This window comes from Aotus nancymaae, unplaced genomic scaffold (assembly GCF_030222135.1).
Source record: "Aotus nancymaae isolate 86718 unplaced genomic scaffold, 86718_ANA_hifiasm-v0.15.2.pri h1tg000022l_1, whole genome shotgun sequence".
Lineage (NCBI taxonomy): Eukaryota > Metazoa > Chordata > Mammalia > Primates > Aotidae > Aotus > Aotus nancymaae.
The window spans coordinates 48,141,613-48,160,537 of record NW_026988435.1 but is presented as its reverse complement, the minus strand read 5'-3'; the positions used below and the strand labels follow the sequence as shown (position 1 = coordinate 48,160,537).

The window sequence follows — 18,925 nt, the reverse complement described above, 5'->3', positions numbered from 1 at the left end:
GCCACACGGGTGGGCGCTGGCAGACGATCCTGATGCTCAACCACGGACACATCTCATCGGGGGCTGCACTCTGGTATTCCTATCCTACAGGCATCTGATCCAAAGCAGATCTTCGCAGTGAACTTTGCCTCTTCCTGTTTCTCCTTAGGATGCGCCTCTACACCAAGTTTAGGAGACGGGAAGGAGAGGAGCAACAATGAAAGGCAAAGGGAACGGATCCATCCACAGGCAGCCCCTTTGCGCCTTCTCCACTGCACTCTGAGACGGTGCCAGGGCCGCACGCAGAGCCTGGTGTGTGGTCAGAGCACAGCGAGAGCAGAATGAATGCCGACAAACAATTATCATCCCACACATCTTCTCAGCCAGAAATAGAGAAATGTCACAGCCCTCCGTGGTGGGAACTGCAAGCCCTCAGCACTGCAGAGCATGCCCTGTGGAAGGGCAGCCACTGCTGCTGGCGTTGCTCAGCTGACTGGGCGGAAAGCCAGAGGGGCACCTCGGGAGAGTTGCCATGCACCGCTGATCCAGCTACCAAACATGCGGCCTTCTAAGAGGTGTGTGTCAAACTCAATCATAAGCAAGCGGCAGGGACGATGTGGATACGTACTGTCTCTTTAAGTTAAATTACCTAGAGAAAACCTATCCTGGAAAAAAAGGCAATGAAATAACCACAAGTTACAAGACAGAAAAGCCACGGCTCACATGATCCCCGGAAGGTTTGCCGCTGGCCTTACCTACAAAGCGAACATGGAAAATCCGAGAAGTCCTCAATGCCAGTGAGGTGGTTTGAGAAAATGCCCACAAATGGCTGGGGACATCTCTCTTAAAAAGGCAGAGCATGGCCGGGCGCGGTAGCTCACGCCTGTAATCCCAGCACTTTGGGAGGCTGAGGCAAGTGGATCACGAGGTCAGGAGATCGAGACCATCCTGACCAACATGATGAAACCCCGTCTCTACTAAAAATACAAAAAATTAGGCGGGTGTGGTGGCACGCGCCTGTAGTCCCAGCTACTCAGGAGAATCACTTGAACCCGGGAGGTGGAAGTTGCAGTGAGCCGAGATCACACCATTGCACTCCAGCCTGGGTGACAGAGTGAGACTCAGTCTCCAAAAAAAGAGAAAAAGAAAAAGAAAAAGAAAAAAGAAAAAAGGCAGAGCACAAGCCAGGCACGGTGGCTCATGCCTGTAATCCCAGCACCTTGGGAGGCTGAGACAGGTGGATCACCTGAGATCAGGAGTTTGAGAACAGCCTGGTCAACATAGCAAAACCCTGCCTCTACTAAAAATAATGAAATATAAAAAAGTTAGCCGGATATGGTGGTGGGCACCTGTAATCCCAGCTACTCAGGAGGCTGACGCAGGAGAATCACCTAAACCCGGGAGGCAGAAGATGCAAGGCTGCAGTAAGCTGAGATGGTGCCACTGCACTCCAGCCTGGGGAACAGAGCAAGACTCTGTCTCAAAAAAAAAAAAGAGAGAGAAAGAAAGAAAGAAAGAAAAAGAAAAAGGTGAAGCACAATTCCCCTCCCTTAAGAGTGGACTGACTTGGTAAGGCACATGGAAAGAACACAGTGTGGCAGAAGGGACAGGGTGTGACACCCGTGACTGGGACATGCAGGCCCCATGACCCCTCCTTGCTCTCTCTCCAATCACCTGCTCGGGAAAAGTGAATGGTGACCCACACAGACACGCACGCAGCCCTGTGGGGAGGCAGCAGGGTGCTGGGCTGAGGCCTCCTGCCCTTGCCCTGAGAGAGCCCGTGGAGGTGGGTCCTCCAGCTGTGTACAACTTTCCAATGCCTGCAGCCTCAAGAGAGACCCCAAACCAGACCCACCCACGAAAGCCACTCCTGAATTCTGGACTCATCAAATCTCTCCGATAAGGCATATTTATTGTTTTAGCCCACTCAGTTTTGGGTTGGTTACACAGCAATAGAAAACAAATAAAGAAAGGAGGCAGATGAAATCGATGGAAAAACAACTGGGAAGAAAATGGAAGACACACTGCAAGCCTGTGTCAGGAATGACAATGCGTTCCACGGAAGAGTCAAACAGAGGAAAACCAGTTACAAAGATGCCGTCGGGACGACGTGGGCTGCGCTGGGGCAGCGGGGCCTTCCGACATCCTCCCTGGTTGCGGTGCAGTGGTGGTGTCTGCTCCAGGTCAAAGCTGGCACAGAGGAGACGGGCGGGCCGGGGCCTCAGGCAGTCATTGCACCCTCGAGGCCCGGGACACCCACGCCCACAGGACGAGCATCCCACGGTTCACCTACTGTCCTCACCAGAGACCAACCACACCCACAGAAAGGCCAAGAGGTGTTCTAGAAACACACACCCTATTGACTGTAAAGAAACATGATTTGAGGAAGGCCAATGTGAAGAAAGAGAGACACCAGCCTGCAGGTAAGGGTGGACATCTGAGAACACAGAAAGCACCGGCAAGCACTAGCCTGCGTGGCCAAGGCGACGTCACACGCTCTGTCCAGGCAAAAGAGGCAAGGGGACACCCTGAGAAGGAAAAAGGTCGTCAGAATAAAAACCTAATATGTGAGCCTAAAGGCAGAATGGATACAGCTTGCGAGCAAATAGACAGTGAGAAGATGAAGCCAAGGAACTCTCTGGAATGCAGGTGACAAAAAAAAGAGAAGGTAACAAGGATCAGAAGAGGTCCAGAAGGAATGACCATAGAGTGGAAAGAAAGAAAACAGCACTCAAAAAGGTGACAGAATAACATTCCCTGAGCTGACGAAATAAGTCTTCAGAATGAAAGGACCCACGGAACAATGTCCTGCATAAGTTCAGAAAATCCAAGGCTGAGGAGAGAGCCCTGAAAGGCTCAACATGGCAACACTGTGTGCTAAAAGACAGTGGAGTTCTGAGAGCCAGCTCTTTCAACAGAACTTTTTTTTTTTTTTTGAAACAGAGTCTTGCTCTCTGGAGTGCAATGGTGCAATCGCAGCTCACTGCAACCTCCGCCTCCTGGGTTCAAGCAATTCTCCTGCCTCAGCCTCCCGAGTAGCTGGGATTACAGGCGCCCATCACCACGCCCAGCTAATTTTTGTATTTTTAGTAGAGACAAGATTTCACCATGTTGGCCAGGCTGGTCTTGAACTCCTGACCTCAAGTGATCCGCCTGCCTTGGCGTCCCAAAGTGCTGGGATTACAGGCGTGGGCCACCACACCCAGCCTCGATGGAACTTTTCAATATTCTAGCCCATCAGCATTTTAGACATTTTCAATATATCTGGATTTACTTACTATTTTCTGTTGTGTTCTCTACTGTTCTTATCTTTCGTGTTTAAGTCTCCTCTCTTGCCTTCTTTTGGATTTTGCTCCCCATTATACATTTTTTCTTTTACTTTTTACTCTACACTTAATACATGACTTATCAAAGCCTAATGTCCCCACCCTCCACCCACGCAATCCCAGGACCTTAAAACCCTTTAATTTCATTCCCTTCCCACTGACTGACATGACCCTGGAGTCAATTATCTTAGTTCTACCATTTGTGGTTTGGCCCAGGAGACATCTGCCTCAAGCCTGTTTAATTCACTCACATGCATACAACTTTGTTTATAATGCCTTCTTAGAGCTCAGACCTTCCATAGAAGACAACCTTCTCTCCTCCTGAAACAGGTCCTTCAGAAATGCCTTTAGTAGCCGGGCACGGTGGTGCATGCCAGTAGTCCAGGTACTTGGGAGGCGGAGGCAGGAGAGTGGACTGAGCCCAGGACTTGGAGGCTGCGGTACCCTGTGATGCTGCCTGTGAAGAGCCACTGTACTTCATTCAGCCTGAGCAACATGGTGAGACCATCTCTAGAGGAATAAAAATCCTTTTAATAAAGTCCTATAGGTATCAAATTATCTCCATTGTTGTTTTTATAAAAATGTGTTTATTTTTCTGTCATTCCTAAAAGATATATTCAGTATATCCGTTGATGCAAAAGTAACTGAGGGTTAATGACAAAAACCGCAATTACTTTTGCACCAACATAATAGCCTATCAGTTCTTTTCTCTCAGTATGTTAGATATCATTCAGCTATCTTCTTCTTTCCACTGGTGCTGATAAGAAGCTCTGTCAGCCTTCATGTTGCTTCTTTGAAGGCAATGTCTTTTCTCTGTTAAGATCCTGTACTTGTCTTCGGTATTCCAGAGTTTTGCCAGGATATGTCTGGAGACTTCATTTCACCAGGCTGGTATTTGTTAGAGTTTTTGAAACTGTAGATTGGTGGCTTTCACATACCCTAGAAAACTGTTAGCCATTATTCCCAATGTTACTTCTACTCCATGGTCCCCTGCTTCTCTTTCTGGAAAACCAGTGAATTATATTATTACTCGTCCTTGTTTCTCCATGTCTTAAGTCTTCTCTTGCATAGTTTCTCTCTCTGTCCCTCTGGGCTGCACTCTGTCTGTCTACTGTGGATTACAGTAAAAACCACAGAAGAAGGATGAATATGAAAAGAAATGACGAGAAGTACAGAGTAAGAAGGTCTGACACGACGTAACTGAGGTTTCTAAAGAAGAGAAAAATAATGCGGCAGAGGTGTTACTGAAGAAGATGGAATGTTGGCGGGAGCTGTTCCAGATGATATAAAACAAAAACTTAGATCCACACAGAAAAAAATCTTATAACAACAAGGAAACTGAATTCACAGTTTAAAACTCTCCAACAACAACAACAAACGCTAGGCCCAAATTGCTTCAATGGCAAATTCTAATAAACAAGAAAGATAAAACATGATTTCACACAAACTCCTGAAAACAGGAAAGGAGGAAATCCCTCCCAATTCATTTTATAAGGTCAAATTTATCTTAACAGTAAAACTATATACAAAGTAATTTCAAGGAAAGAAAACTACAAACCCAAATCCCCCATGAATATAGATGCACACATTTTTAACAAAATCCTTTACTGTAACACACGGCAAAGAAGTAGGATTTAACTTGGAAACCTTCGCTCAACAATTAAAAAATCAAAGTAATTTGCCACTGTACGGATTAAAAATGAAAAACCACACATTATTTTAATTGATATAGCTAAAATATGTGACAGAATTTAGCTAGCATTCATGATGAAGATATTCAGCAAATTCCTTCACCTGATAAAAGGCTATCATCATATTAAGGTGAGAAACCAGATGCCATCCCCAAAGAGCAGAAACAAGGCAAAGCTGTCCATTCTCACCATCTCTAATCAACATCCCACTGGGACCCTAGCAAGTGCCATAAGAGAAGTAAAATAAATAACAAGCCTATAGATTCGAATCTGTAAAAAAAAAAAAAAAAAAATAGAGCTACAAAACAAGTTTAGTAAGATTGGAAGATACAAGATCAATATATGTATAAATCAGATGTATTTATTATATACATTAGCCAAAAAAAAAAAACAAAATTAAGAAAACAATTACATTTATAATAACATGGAAAAGCACAAAATACTTAGGAACAATGTTAACAAAAATGCAAGACTTGCACTGTGAAAATGACAAAATATATTGAAAGAAATCACGGAGGGGCTAAATAAATACAAAGCCATCTCATGTTCCCGACTGAAAGACTTCATGTTGTCATGACAATACTCCCCAAATGTATCTACAGATTCAAAGCAATCATTGTCAAATCTGCCATTATTTATTGAAATGACAAGCTGATCCTAAAATTCTCATGGAAATGTAACAATGACCCAAAAAAATAGTCAAAACAATTTCGGGGAAGAAGAACTAAGTTAGAGGACTCACCCTTGTCAATTTCAAAACCTATAAATATCCAGAATCCAAAATGTAGTACTGACTTAAGAATATACATGTCCAGTGAGGTGGCTCACGCCTGTCATCCCAGCACTTTGGGAAGCCAAGGTGGGCGGATCGCCTGAGCGCAGGAGTTCGAGACCACCCTGGGCAACGTGGTGAAACCCGTCTCTACTAAAATACAAAAGATTAGGCAGGCGTGGTGGTGCATGCCTGTAATCCCAGCTATTCAGGAGGCTGAGGTGCAAGTATTGGTTGGGCCCCGGAGGCAGAAGTTGCAGTGAGCTGAGATCGCACCACTGCACTCCAGCTTGGGCTACAAAGTGAGACTCCATCTCAAAAAAAAAAGAAAAAAGATAAAGAAAACACATAGATCAATGGGTTGGAATTGAGAATCCAGAAATAAACCCTTCCATCTATGGTTAAATGATTTCTGACTAGAATGCTAAGACCATTTTAATTGTCTTTTTAAATATGGAGTGCTGTGACGACTGAATACCCCCATGCAAAAGAATGGCTCTGGGCCCCTACTTCACACCATATACAAAAATTAATTTAAAATGGACCAAAGACCTCAATGTAAGAGCTAAGACTAAAAACCTCTTAGAATAAAACACCAGTGTACATCTCCATAACCAGGGATTAGCCAGCAGTTTCTTAGCTATGACCTTGACCACACAACCAAAGAAAAAAAGAGGTAAAGTAAACTTCACTAAAATTAAAAACTTTTGTCAAAAGATACCACCAAGAAAATGAAAAGATGACCTACTAAATGAAAGAAAATTTATAGCAATTTTATCTCTGAAAAGTGTCTAGTATCCAGAATATAAAAAGAACCCCTACAACTCAACAATAAGAAGAACAAACAATTTAAAAGTGGGCAAAAAATTTGAATAGCTATTTCTCCAAAGATGTACAAATGGCCAATAAGCATAAGAAAAGATGTTCAATATCACTAGTTACTTGGGAAGTGCTAATCAATACCACAGTGCAATACTACTTCAGGCCCACTAGGATAGCTGTAGCATAAAGAGGCAGAAGATGAGTGTTGGAAGGATGTGGGGAAATTGGAAACTTACACATGTTGGTGGGAATGTCAAATGATATGGCATCTGTGGAAAACAATTTGGCATCTTCTCAAAAAGGTAAACATGGTGTTATGACACACAATTCTACTTCTAGGTATAAACTCAAGCTAAGTTAAAACATATGTCCATATAAAAAACTTGTACAGGAATGTTCATAGAAGCATTATTCGTAGTAGCCAAAAAGTATAAACAAACTAAATACCCATCAACTCTAATGGATAAACAAAATGTGGTCTGTCCATACAATCGAATATTATTCAGCCATAAAAAGGAATAAAGTACTAATACATGCCACAACATGGATAAACCTTGAAAGTATGCTGAGTGAAAGAAACCAGATACCAAAAGCCACATGCTGTATGATTCCATTAATATAAAACTTCAGAGTAGGCACATCCACAGAAACAGAAAGTAGATTAGTAGTTGCCAGGGGCTAGGAGGAAGAAGGAATGGGAATGGCTGCTACTGGGGTTATTTTATTGGTGGTGATAGTGGGAATAGTTGCACAAGCTAGTGAGTGTACTAAAAACCACTATAGTCTATGGCGTGTGAATTACATCTTAATACAAACAAGATAAAATGGAAATGAAAGTTTTTAAAAGATGCAAATTCTCCCCAAATTGATCTGCAGATCCAACACTGTCTCAATCAAAATCTCAGTGGTCTTTTTTTTTTGTAGAAATTGACAGCCGATTCTAAAATTTGTATTTTAGAATCAAAGTAAGGAACATTACAGGAAAAACACTTTTAAAAAGACCAACATTGGAGGACTCATTGAACCTGATTTCAAGACGTCTTATAAAGCTACAGTAAACAGAACTTCGGTGCTGCTGAGAAGACAGGAATGGAAAGTAGTGGACTGGAGTCCAGAGTCCAGACAGATGCGAGCACAGATGGCTGCCTGGTGAAAGAGCAACGATGACCAATAAAGAAAATAACAAATCTCTCAATAAACAGCGCTCAAAGAAATGTGCATCCCTGGGAAAATAAAGCTCAACTCTAATTTTGCTCTATGTATTGTTAAACTGGCTCAAAATGGATGGGGATGGGGAATAGATCAGAGACCTATTAAAAGACCTAAAACTATATAATTTGTAGAAGAAAACAGGAGATAATCTTTGGGACCTTGGGAGTGTGCAGAATTCTTAGGTAGGACACAGGGAACACAAACCATAAAAGACAAAACTAGGCACATTTTACTCTACCAAGATTAAGCACTTCTGTTTCTTTAAAGACATTAAGAACATAAAAATTCAAGGCATACTTTAGGAGAAAATATTTGGAAACTATGTGTCTGATAAATGACGGGTATTCATAGCATATAACAAACCCTCACAAATCAACAGTAAGGAAACAAACGGTACGAAATGTTTCAATGGGCAAAATACACGAACAGGCATTTCACCACAGAAGACATACAGATGGCAATCAAGCATGGGAAGAAGGCTCTGTATCACATGTCACCAGGAAAATGCAAATTAAAACTATAATGTGATACCACTACATACCCACTAGAAAGGAGAAAATTTTAAACGCTGACAACATTGAACGCGGACCATTTATTTCACAAGCGACAGGACCTCTCATACATGGCCTGTGGAAATGGAAACTGGTGCAGCAATTTGGAAAAATGCGTTTGTTGGGAGTTTCTTACAAAATTAAACACACACTTACCATATGATCTAGAAAAGCCCATTCCTAGGTATTTACCTAAGAAAAATGAAAACATACATTCACATAGACCTGTACAAGAAAGTTTATAGCAGATTTATTCATAATCTCCAAAACTGTAAATCTCCAAATTTCTATCAATAGGTGAATGGATTAACAAATTGTGGCATATTCACTAAAAATTACTCAGCAACAATATGAATGTATCTCAAAAGTATCATGGGTAAGGGATAAAGCAGAATCAAAACACCACGTACTGTATGATTCCACATTCTGAGAAAGGCACAGCTGCAGTTAAACAGAGCAGCAATTGTTAGGGGCTTCAGGGGACGGGTCATGAGGGAACTTTGAGCTAGCGAAAATATTCTATAACATGACTGTGTTCATAGCTAATATCTGCATGTTTGTCAAAGCTCATAAAACTGTATCCTTAAAAGGGTGAATTTTATACTATAGAAATTATATTTCAATATAGTTGATGTTAAAAAAGATACCAAGAACAATCCCAAGCAGGATAAATACAAGAAATCTACAGCTAAATACACCATAGTAAAACTGTAAAACACCAAACACATAGAATAGATCTTGTCTTTGTAATCAGAATTTTAAAAGAAATTCCTTGAACTGAGTATTACTTACATTGAAAGATGACTTCTCAACAGCAATGGAAGCCAAAGATGGTACAATAAAATCTCTTCCATGCTCTAAGAAAATAATTTTCCACCCAGAACTTCAACCCAGAGGACCAGGAGCTAGTATTAGTTTCTCTGTTACTAGGTTTTCAAACTCTTTCCTAAACGCTAAAGTGGGATACACAGGCAACTGCCATTTAAGAGTTTATGTGACTGTGAGAATGTCTTCTCAAAAGGTGTCATGCTAAATTTAAAACTCATGAATATTTCCTAGGCACATCAAGAGGGAATATTTTTTATTTTTTTATTTTTTTATTTTTATTTTTATTTTTTTTTGAGACGGAGTTTCGCTCTTGATACCCAGGCTGGAGCGCAATGGCGCGATCTCGGCTCACCGCAATCTCCGCTTCCTGGGTTCAGGCAATTCTCCTGTCTCAGCCTCCTGAGTAGCTGGGATTACAGGCACGCGCCACTGTGCCCAGCTAATTTTTTGTATTAGTAGAGACGGGGTTTCACCATGTTGACCAGGATGGTCTCGATCTCTTGACCTCGTGATCCACCCGCCTCGGCCTCCCAAAGTGCTGGGATTACAGGCTTGAGCCACCGCGCCCGGCCGGAATATTTTTTAAATGCTGCTGAAAACCTGAGATAATTTCTGGTGGTCACAAATAGAAACATCAGCAGATTTGAGTAGGTTAGCAGGCCAAACTTCAACAACTATGGCGAAAGAAACAAGAAATTAATCACCAAATTAAAAAAGACAGCACTGGCAAAGATACAACAAATAAGTTAATACCTTAGATTTCCAGAATACAATTTAAAAGTTTTCTTGGTTTGCAGCATTAATTTTTTACTGGGTACTTGAACTATTCTTATCATAATCATTTTTATTATGATAATAAATATATGTTGAACAAAGACACATCGCTACTCCTGAACTTGTAGTCAAAGCTTTTTCTAAAGAAAAGTATGTCACATGCCAACATTTTTCCATTAAAATTTAATTCTGGAAAGCAGTCTTGGGTAAAACAATTTCAGAATGACTTAATAAGTAAAACACATTTCATTTAATAAAAAATATAATACAAATTTTGAAAAAAAGAAGGTAGAAGTTTTCAGTTAAAAATCGTTTTTTACCCACATTCTCACCACGATGGATTTTAGAAGAGGCATCATGTGTGGCACAAGTGGAAACAAACAGTAACGAATGTGGTGAGCTACGAGTAAATCTCAGCAGGCACCAAGTGTGTGAAATGATAGAGATACCTGCACGATATTAAAAATACAGCGGTTGAGCATGAAAATGCCATTCAAGTCAGGAGAGAATTACCAGAGATGAAGCACTGTAAGACTCCTGCATTCTCTGGAATGTGGATAGAGTGCTGATTAATTCTGGACATTGATAAATTAAGCATACACATTAGACAAACACAAAGGTAAGAGAAACCAAAATTATACAGTGAAGGAGAAAACTGAATGAGTAAAACAGTCATCTGTCAATCAGAAGATGAGAAGAAAGAAAAGAATAAGAAAGTTGAGCTAAACAGAAAGTCCAAAATAAGACAGTAGAATGAAGTCCAGATTATAATTAAAATAAATGAAAGTAAAGTAAATGTTCTAGTCTTTAAAAGGCGAAGATTGTAGGGGGAGGATAAAACAAAAATCCTTACACCCCATTTTAAAAGATTCCCTAAAACACTCAGAGAGATGCTAAAAAAGTGTGTGGGGGGAATATATATACTAGGCAAATACATCAGACAAAATTTGCTTTAAAGCAAAAAGCATTATCAGAGATAGACTACGTTACATAAAGATTAAAAGGTTTATTAGCAAGATACTACAACAATTCTAAACTTACATAGACCTAAGAGCAGAAATGAACAGAAATATAAGAAAATAGGCAAATCTATTAATACAATCATACCAGCATATTTGAACATGACTGTCATAGTGACTGATGCATCAGTTAGAGAAACATCTTTTTTTTTCTTTTTTTTTGGAGACGGGGTCTTGTTCTGTTACCCAGGCTGTCATGCAGTGGTGCAATCACAACTCACTACAGCCTCGACCTCCTGGGATCAAGGATCCTCTTGAGTGGCTAGAACTACAGGTGCGCACAATACCATGCTTGGCTGATTTTTTTTTCATTTTTGGAGATATGGATATGCTATGCTGCCTAGGTTTGCCTCCAGCTCCTGGCCTCAAGCAACCCTCTCGCTTTCAGCCTCCCAAAATGCTGGGGTTATAGGCGCGAGCCACAGAGAAAAGTATCTATGAGGACAGAAAAGAAGATTATCAAGCTTCGCTTAATGGCCATACATACAGAAAGCACAGATTCAACATTGTAGAACAGATGTCACTCTCAGGTACGCAGGACACTTATATACTTGGCTACGTGTGAGCCGCCTTTTGACTACAGAGATCACCTGGTCCACAATGCAGTGAACTTAGAAACTAAAATACTTAGAATTATTTATATCTAAATACAAATGTATATTTTACATGATTTTTAAAGCTCTGTGTATTTGTTATTGAGAAATACTTCTAAATAACTCATAAGCCAAAATAGAAGTCACAGTAGAAATAAGGCAACATTTGTAAGTTAAAGACAGTAAAAGTCTATATATCTAAATCTATGCACTGTCACAAGCTGTACTTTGAGAGAAATGTACAACTTTAAATGCTTATCTATATTTTTTGAAAGCTGAATATCAATGAGCAAACACCCAGTATAAGCTCGAAAAAGAACAGAAACACAAACTGCAAAAAAAGGAAGAAATAAAAACATAAGTTAATGAAACAGAAAAGTAAACATCTCACAGAGAAAAATCAAAAATTAAAAAATCCATTAAAATAAACTAATAAAAAATTAAACTATACAAGTACTAGAATAAAATACGAGTGGTTCCCTCTTTAGTCTGGGAGTAGAAAAGGGCTTTCTAATTCTGAATTAAAAATCTAGATAAAAGATAGATAAATATAACTATAAAAACAAAAAAATCTTTGGCATAGCAAAATGACACGAGAAAATATGAAAGGAATACTAAATTGAAGAAAATATTTGCAACATATTCCACAGGAAAATAAATAGTATCCCTAAGATACCAATAAATAAATAAATAAATAAATAAATAAATAAATAAATAATTGTTTAAATTGAGGGGACATAAAAGACCAAAAACCCTATAGAAAAATGTGCAAAATAAAAGAAACATAAAAATGTCCTCAAACATATGAAAAGATGCTTCTATTTCACTCACAAGAAGAGAAATGCAAATTAAAACTACACTGAGTTACACTGCTCAGCCATCACCTTGGCAAAAATTCATGAGCTGAAGAACAGACCCCATGGTGTGGCTGTGGGTGGTCATGGAGGGCAGTGACCATCCCTTGAAGAGGATTTGCAAACGTTGGACCCAATTAGGAGCAATTCCACTGAACCAGCTATCACACCTCTAAGGCCTTTCCAGGAGATACAGTCACACGAAAATACAAATGCACAAGGCTATTCATCACTGCACTGTGTATAATTGCAAAGCATCGTAAACTACGCAACCATCCCACCATTATGAAACCCGAACGAGGAAGCAGCAGTAGGCAGCAGAGGACGCAAAAGGAAGAACGAGGACGATCACTCCGCCCTGGTACGGAGTGACTCCAGGGATGCTGTTCAACGGAAAACACAAAGTACAAAAAGGGAGATGTAGGTGGTTGCGTGGCACTGTGAGTGTAATCAATCCACTGGATTTTACACTTAAAAACAGCTAAAATAGCAAATGTAATGTTATATACGTTCACAACGAAAACAGTAAAAAGAGAGCATATGTGGCAAGATACATTATGTGTATTTTATGTGAGCAAGAAGAGAAAGAAGAGAAACAGAAAACACACATATGGAGGGATAATTCTGAAAATGTGTTTGCCTACAGAGGTATGCTGGCAAATGTTTACGAAGTAGCTCCTGGGGTGGGAGGGAGGACCCGGTCTGCAGCGCTTGCCAGTTTCCATCCACATGCAAACCCTCCCACCGTGGGCAATTTCCAACCTACCACGTGATGTCACTAAACACAGAGCTGGGAAGATATGTGCGGAATGGCTCCCGGAGCTGGTGAGAGGCCACCTTAGAACATCACTGTCATGTACAAGGGGTGGGGCTAACAGGAGGAAAAGGACATTGTGGGACTCGTCTGTTTTAGACACACGCACACATATGCATGTATGTGTGCACACAGATACATATACTTACATGCACGTATGTTTGCACAGAGGTGTGTATGCGTACATGCATGTATTTCCCAGCTCTGACCCCTAACGGGGTTAGAAGCAAAGACACCCGACAGCAACTAAGCAGACCTAGTACCCAGATAGTGTTCTTTAGTGACACTTTCACATGACAAAGAACTAGAGCCCTTCAAAGATATGGTGGACTCCAGGGCTGGGTAGCTTAGGTACAAGATGGGCCTGAAACATTATACGGAAACCTCAGGAAACTGTTGTTTTAAACGTGGCGGAGCGTAGCGGGAAGAGAAAGGATGGTGGGAATGAAAGCGGGAAAGAGCTGGGAGTAGGGCTCCTGCTGATCAAATCAAGGAGAATTTGAGCACAAAATCCTCGAGGACAGTGATGAATGAGACACTAGGACAGCGGTGAATTAAGACACAGGAATCCATGACACGGAGCTGGTGAAAGATGAACAGACAGGCAAGCAGGGAAGAAGGGAGGGGCCTGCTCCCAGCAGGTGGCCAGGTCTGCAGGGGAGCTGCACAAGCGCCGCTTACAGCCATCACAGTAAAGGCAGGTCTAGGCAAAAACCACGCAGAGCTAAGTCCAGGGGAAAAGTCACGAGACGCAGGATTTCCGCATCGTCTTCCAGGGGCCTCCTGCACATGGTTTATTAGTCATGAGTGGTAACCAAAGTCAGGAGAAGGCAAACAGCTCTGCACTGAGTCAGCAACCTCACGTCCCAAAGCGGGGGCACAGGGACGCTCCACCCCGGGCCAGGTGAGGCCCTGGGGAAGCACAGTCCCACGCAGGCAGGCACTAGCCAAGAGCGCACAGCTGAGTCCATCACAGGAGTCCCTGGACATGCCCAAAAGGAGGAAATGTCTACTTAACAAAAGAGACCATTCTTCAAAACGTCAAGGTCATGAAAGGACAGAGAGGCTGCAGAAATGTTCCTGACTGACAGAGAGGGTAGATGCACGACAAGGAGGTGCAGCTCCTGACCCAGACCGCACCTGTGCTGGAGGGAAAACCATGCTATAAAAGGACGTTACTGAGTGACTGGAAATGCTGGCTCATGAGGGGACACCCCTATTCCCAGGAAGCAGCACCTCTCCATCCTCTGAATCACCCTCTTGACTCCTCAGGGGCCAGTGTCTAGCAGCACCCCCTGCTCGCTGTCTTCTTAATCTTCAGAGTTTCTCTTTCTACCAATTCATTTTCAGGCTTTACACGTATCCAAATAGCTCATATTAAAGATACAACCAAAACACCTCTCCTCCAGCCCCAAGTTTTCAGAGTCAAACATTTGATACAGCCACTCCACCCTCCCTCTTCCTCACCCTTCAAGCTGGTTCAATCTGGCTTCCTCTGCACCTTCTCAGAGTGACTAAGGACCTCCTGACCATCCCTGTGCCAGGTCCAATGCCATCTTTCAGCCTTCATCTGTTGTGCTTTCCTCCCTTCTCAAGCTGGAACAAAGAAAAGGCACTTCCTGGTGACTCAGCCTGACTGAGGGGCACTAACGAGGCTCTCTCGTGAACTGCTGGTGAACATGTAAAATGCTCGAATCTCTGGAAGGTAATCTGACCATGAGGACTTGAGATCGGAACTTCTTACAATCTAATACTAATAAAGTGACATAGAGAAGGTTCTGGAAAATGGGAACTAACGGCTTGACTCTCTGCTCCAATGCTGACTCATCTTTGGTTTCTGTTTTTACTGATAAAATGGGTTAATATCAAAGACCTTGGAGAACTACGGAAATTAAGTGAGGAACTTCTGCAGGGAACATAGTTACGATTGTGGAATCCATCTCATAGGTCATACATTTGTTCCTACAAAGACACCGGGGGTGCTTGCCCTCTTTGTAAAAGGTGAAGCAGCCTGAATGTGCCATCCCACCAGCTTCCCCCAAGGGTCTGGACAGGAGCAGGTCAGGAGACCCAGTGTCACAGATGGAAAAGCAGTGCAGAGAGGGAAACAACCCAGCGAGGTCACGTGGCGATCTGAGAGAGGAGCCGGAAGCAGGACACAGTCTCTGGATTCCCAGGCTAGTCCCTGCTCCACCAGCCCAGCTGGGTCCCTGCCAGACACTTATTTTCCCCTGACTTCCCCTCAGACTCCGCCAGCTTCACACAAGGGAAAGATGACAACAGCTCACTGCTGTGCTCCCAATAACAGCTGCCCTCAGCTGCAATCAGCCCTGCTGGATGTTGCCGGAGGCACAAGCTTGGCAAAGAAGGTGCATGTGGATACAGCGTGTTCAGGGGAGTCCCATCATGGTCTGCTGCGAAGGCAGAGGCTGGGAGACAGGTGGGTAAAGTCAAATCCATTTACTCACTACCAGGGTGAACAAAGCTGCAGGACTCTCAGCCTGTATCTCAGAAGTGCAAAACGGCCAGAGCACTTGGAGCAATGTACAAATCTGCATGGACACCCTCAGCCTAGCTCGGTGCTTCTGGAGTCTATCGCTGACTGCCCTTCATTGCCAAAGACAGAGTAGCCTCTGTGACACAATTCACACAGGGCCTATGGTGCAAAGGCATGAGCACTGCTCAGAATGAAGTAAGCTGCCCAGTGCCACTGCAGATGCAGAGGAAGACGACAGAGGCCTGGGAGGAGAAGGAGTCTGGGGTGGATGCAGCTCACCATGCACACTGACGAGCAAGTGTAGACAGCCACATCTCCAATGAATGGATGGTGCATTTGTGAAATAAAAGCACACAGAAATGCTGACTCCCGCCTGTCTAAATGTGCACACAGAGGAAACTCTTCTCCATCTGACATGCCATCCCCAGCCACCACGGACCAGCGACAACGGCTCTCCAGATCCATCACTGTCTCTGCACGCAGGGCCGCCAGACAGCCTGGCAGCACGGCATGAAGGAGGGATGAGTCATCACGAAAAATGATCATCCCCCCATGCCAGGCTGCAATCTGATCTCAACCTCCGGAGGACAGTGCTCTCCAGATCCCTGTGATGGGGAAAAAAGGCAAAGCGAAGAGGGCCTGGAAAGGACGCGCCCAGCCAACAAGGAGAAAACTCAGAGGAGGGCGGAAAGGAGGACCCAGTGCCACAAGACCACCCCTGGCCCCCCAAGGGCAGTCTGTCCTCCCTCAAGAGGTGTACTACACCATTTCCAGATAAAGAAACTGAGATTCGCTGAGGCTGCAGAGCTTCTGCTGGCTGGCGAGGAGTAGGTTAGGGCAAGACGGCAGCCTTTGTGACTGAGAGCACGTGAAAACGCCCTGCCACAGCAGGCCAAGGCCTCCAGGTCTTCCCTGGCCCTCCTGGTTCTGGGCCCTGCATTTCCACAGTGAAACAGTGCTGCCTGTCCCCACAGGCCCTGGGTCTTGGCTAGGAGGAGCCGGCAGTGTCCCACTGTGTCACTGCAGCAGAGCCCACGGATGCTAGGGCTTGTGCTGGCCAGAGTCCAGGAGGCTCAGCAGGCCCAGAGCTCACCCCACCCCCAGCCTGGTGCTCCTCTTAGAATAAGGATGCCTGCTGGGCTTGGCAATTGATATGGTTTGGCTGTGCCTGCACTCAAATCTCATCTTGAATTGTAGCTCCCATAATCCCCACGTGCTGTGGGAGGGACCCAGTGGGAGGTAATTGAATCATGGGGGTGGGTTGTTGTCATGCTGTTCTCATGGTAGTGAGTAAGTCTCACCAGAACTGAAGGTTTTATAAAAAGGCAGCTCCCCTGCACACGCTCTCTTGCCTGCCACCATGTAAGACGTGCCTTTGATCCTCCTTTGCCTTCTGCCATGACTGTGAGGCCTCCCCAGCCATGTGGAACTGTGAGTCCACTAAATCTCTTTTTCTTTATAAATTACCCAGTCTCAGGTACTTCTTCATAGCAGTAAGAAAATGGACTGATAGAACAATGCTGACACAACACCGTGTTGGCACTACGTCTGTCTTCACACAATGCCAACACCCTTGCAAGTGGTCCTCACTCTGAAGCGTGGGTGACCCCCAGGTCCTCACTCCCTCCTCTGCTGACCACTATTCAGTCCCTCCTATGTCCTCATTCTCACCTATGGAGGCAGAAGCTCTTCCTGTAGCCCCTCCTCCCCTCATCCTTGAAGACAGAGCTTTGGCTGAGCCCAAGGCTGCCCAGCAGGAGAATGCGTGGCCCAGCTCCTTGGCAGAGAGGGTCACCTGGCACGAGGTAGACACACCTGGTCTCAGATACCATGATACGAGTCAGCAAAACTTGGGCCTCCAATTCTTAAAATGAAGTTGCCCCCATCACAACCACAGGCTGGAACACACGGGGTACACCTGGGCTCCTTCTAACTCTGCAGTCATGACAACACAGTGAGAGACAGAAACCATGCATCAAGAATGGCAGGTCACCCAGAGCCCAGGCCGGGGAGGGCCTCACAGAGCCCAGCCCTTCCACCCTGGAACGATGATGTCAACAAGAACGTCTGACCTTATTAAACAAAGCTGGTGGGTCTGGGAAGCTCTGCGTTTCCACAGCCGACCCTTTCCCCTGGGTTCAACTCTTCTCACGGCACATGGCTCTTTGTTGCACACCACCCCCTCGGCTATGAGCCAGAATTTTGAAAGCCTCCATGGCACATCTCCTACCGGCCTCACACAGAAGTCTATCTGCTCTCCCCACAAACTCCAGACTGTCTTTCTTCCGTGTGATCACTCCATCTCCCAGGACCACAGGCAGCATACTGCCCCATGGAGTCCCTCTGGGCACCTTCTCCACTGCTCACACTGTACCCTGATCTCTGTGACAGCCTGTAACATGCCCACTGTGGGTGCTGCTCTTCCACCCCCAAGCCCCACAGTCATCTCCTACAAAACACCCACAATCACAAAAGACCCAGTCCCTCTCTGACCCACACAGGCCAAACGCGGTACTGTAAAAGTAGCAACTTAAGAGCCAAAGAATAGTCCTCCTAGACAGGACTACCAAGAAATTAGTCTTTTAAATTAAAGAATAAAAACATGAATGACAACAGGTCAGTACACATAAAACCAGTAGGACAAAGTTAAAAGTGTCTTAGAACATTGAGAGCCAAAATGCTTTAGTTAGAAAATAAGTGAAAATATTCTCAGAAAACTATTAAAATAACAGCATTAACTTGAAGAAAAAGAGAATTATAATGTATGCTAAAATGAGAAATTAATAAAATGGTAAACAAAATTATAAATAATATAACTGAAAGCTATTTTGGAGAAGAAATTAAAAACAAAGATATTTGACAAATGTGACTAAAAAGTTGAAATAAGCATCAGAAATAAAGGAGCACAGTACCGGTAAAATGACTGAAAAGCTGGGCCCGGCGTGGTGGCCCGCACCTGTAAGCCTAGCGCTTTGGGAGGCCACGGCAGGAAGATTACTTGAGGTCAGGAGTTTGAGACCAGCCTGAGCAACAAAGCAAGACTCCAGTCCCTAAAAAATTTTAAAAATTAGCTGGACGTGTTGGTACATGCCTGTAGTCCCAGCTACTTGGGAGACTGAGGTGAGAGGATCGCTTGAGGAGTTCAAGGTTGCAGTGAGCCAAGATCATGGCACTGCACTCCAATCATGCAATA

The 18,925-nt window shown here is 43.6% G+C and overlaps 1 protein-coding gene across 6 annotated transcripts in view; it reads right to left on the bottom strand.

Moving 5' to 3' along the window:
- The window catches only part of PCBP3 (poly(rC) binding protein 3), a 290,673-nt gene that overhangs the window by 190,205 nt on the left and 81,543 nt on the right, over nt 1-18,925 (bottom strand). For 3 of the 6 annotated variants that reach the window (XM_064380247.1, XM_064380249.1, XM_064380256.1), the window contains exon 1: nt 8,510-8,546. The exons of 2 other annotated variants lie outside the window; for them this stretch is intronic. The gene's annotated coding sequence lies outside the window, so the exon portion shown is untranslated. Of the gene's footprint in view, nt 1-8,509; nt 8,548-18,925 lie in introns of those variants that run through there. One more of the 6 variants, XM_064380240.1, reaches the window with a different exon arrangement.